At 32.1% G+C, this 2,835-nt stretch overlaps 1 pseudogene; it reads left to right on the top strand.

Annotated features, from left to right (window-relative positions):
• Positions 1-445: 445 nt before the first annotated feature.
• On the top strand, positions 446-1,196 carry LOC119643036 (annotated as a pseudogene).
• The last annotated feature ends 1,639 nt before the right edge of the window (positions 1,197-2,835 follow it).

The raw sequence follows: 2,835 nt of genomic DNA, 5'->3' as shown, positions 1-2,835 counted from the left end.
TTTATAACCTTGCATCAAATTGTTTGAAGATATAAAAATTCGTAAAGTATTTAGAGATCTCAATTACAACCGCGCAATAATATATTTTATTTTTTTTCAGACGAAGGAACATATTGTCGCTACTGTTGGCCCAAACCGAAGATTATATAGAGTATTCGCGTAGCGGCAAAGGAATGGAAAAACCAAAAGCTCGTAGTATATATGAGGATATTTATCTTAGTAATATCTTAGTAATATATAAACTGGGATTATCTGGGAAAAATGAAAATCTCATATTAATCTCATGTTAACTCTTATATATTCATACAAGTGCTTGATATATAATATATAATCTTTTTTATATAAATGTATAAAAAATATGCATTCATCTCCCCTTGTACGTCTCCTCAATAGTTTTATATAATTTTTATAGGCGTGGCATTCGATTTATATATTCATACAATTAATGGCATGGCAGTTAATGGCCAACAGCATAGTTAACTATAAAAAGACTCAGGAACTTCTATGGCAGTTGTATGGCGATGATATTTTTCAGCAATGCAATAACAAAAAGCAGCCTTTAGATCCTAGCACTGACGTACGTCAGTAGTTCTGAGTAGAGGGGAAATCCTAAAAGCTTGTGTCGCCGTGTGGCATTGTAGAACAAAAATGTTCCTTACCTATTGAGTTCTTACATTTTATATTGGAAGATTTTTTAGTAACCGATGCACGGTCTACATTAAGATTTTATTCTCAGCTGGCTGTCGGAGAACGTCTATCTTTGTTAGATTATCTGCATAATTATGTGAAATAAGACAATCCGAATGGTTTAGTTTACACTTTTCTCTTGCAAGATTTATCGAATCAATTTAAAATGAAGTCCGATTGCCTACTCGAGAAGTCTACAATCTATTGAAATTGCATTGCCTTCGCGTGACTATCAATGCGAAATTACGTATGAAAAATTTAACCAATCAGACTTATTGCCGCGACTCACAATTAAAGCCCGCTTTATTGGAATACACTAATATGGATGCCCGTAATCCTTGTGAGTTAAAAACATCACATATTCCCTAATTTGAAAATTTATTGTATATTGTTTTATAATTTTTTTAGTGATAAAAGAATGGAGTATATTGGCTATAAGTAACGCATACTTAGGTTGTCCTGAAATACAAAAAATCATAGCAAATTTCACGCAAAAGGGACCTGCATGAATTGAATTTGTTCGTGAGGGGGGAGAAATTTTTCGAACTTGGAAATAATAAGGTTAAATTGGGGTTAATTACATCTGGTGTCCCGCAACGATCCATTTTGGGGCCGATCTTAATCAGTCCCCTTATTAAAAGCTTCACTCTCTTGTTATCAAAACTGTAATGTTCACACAGATGCTGATGATGCACAGATTTACTCGCTGGAAGCTGTGGAAGACCTAGTCAAGCGGATAAAAGACGATTAGAGCATATTGCTCTGATTTCAACCGCTTAAAATTGAATTCAAGTAAAACCAGAGACATTATAAAATGACCTACCAGGTAAGATTCCTAAACATTCCACGCATTAAAATGTTCGGCAAAGATATTGAGCTCACAAATCTTGGTTTAAAACTCTCCTCTCACTTGAGCAGGACGGGGGGATGTAAATTACACAGTTATGCGTATTCATAGCGTTTTAAGAAAGCTATGGCTCTCCTTATCTTACGTTTCCATATTGGTCAAATTAAGGTTAATTAAATGTCTTGTTGTGTCGCTCACATCATACGGAGCATGTCGCTATGATAAATTAGATTACGTTTCTAAGCGAAAATTGCAGATTATCATCAATAAGTGTGCTAGGTGCGTCTTCAACTGCCGCACCTTTGTGCTCTCTATTTGGCATATTATCGATGAATTAATGAATGAAAAGTTCAAGTTCATTAGCTAAGCATCGAGCATCTATTGTATTTTTTAGAATATAGTCGTTTCTTTAGTTCTATCGATAAATTGACCTACAATTCGAATGATTTTATAAACAGCATAACAGAAATTTCTTGTGCGTGTCTGTTTTTGTTTAATGCAACGTTTCTATTGCTGTCTTAAGAGGTATTGCGGCGAACATTTGCGAAATGATGATGACTTTTGTTTTCTTAAAGTGAATTTTGCAATGAAAGCTTTCCGTGTATTTACTGCCTGTAGAGAACATGCTGTAAAGGGAAGAAAAACAAAAAACAAAAAAAAAAACACATACATACATACACAGACACACAAACACACATACATACATACAACAGTTAAGTGTTCAATTGCTTAGGAAGAGACATTTACATTTGCTGTCTACTAGCAAGTTTAGTAATAACAAAAGTTGCATGAAAATGGCAAAGGGATCTATAGTATAATGTAAAATAACGATCTGCCACAATTGAAAGCACTCATGCTTGTTACAGGAAACTTTTTTTTGTAGTTATGTTAAAGAAAGTTTTCGTAATCTCAAAAGCTTTAAAGCGGCTGTAATTCAAAAAATTTGAGAAATGGCATAAAATTAAAAAAAAAAAAAAAATATTAAATTTAATGAAAATAGGATAAATTTTTTTAATTACCTTTTTTTATTCATTAGTTCATTAATAATATTAATTATTGCATCTTGTAAATATTTAAAAGCGGAAAATATATTCATATGCTTGCAAATTGTCAAATTGTTGTTTTTAAATTTGCTATTAAATTAAATTTTTCTGAAAATACAAAAAAAAGCAAAAAAAAAAAACAAAACAAAAATGAAAATGTAAAAAAAAAACATATAAATTTTTATAAAATAGAGCGAAAGTGTGACATACGCAGGTGGCTATCAACTTTTTTGTCGAGCAGATCTCTTATCAGATTTT

Source organism: Glossina fuscipes, unplaced genomic scaffold (assembly GCF_014805625.2).
Source record: "Glossina fuscipes isolate IAEA_lab_2018 unplaced genomic scaffold, Yale_Gfus_2 43554, whole genome shotgun sequence".
Taxonomy (NCBI): Eukaryota; Metazoa; Arthropoda; class Insecta; order Diptera; family Glossinidae; genus Glossina; species Glossina fuscipes.
This window is presented reverse-complemented; position numbering and strand designations above follow the sequence as displayed.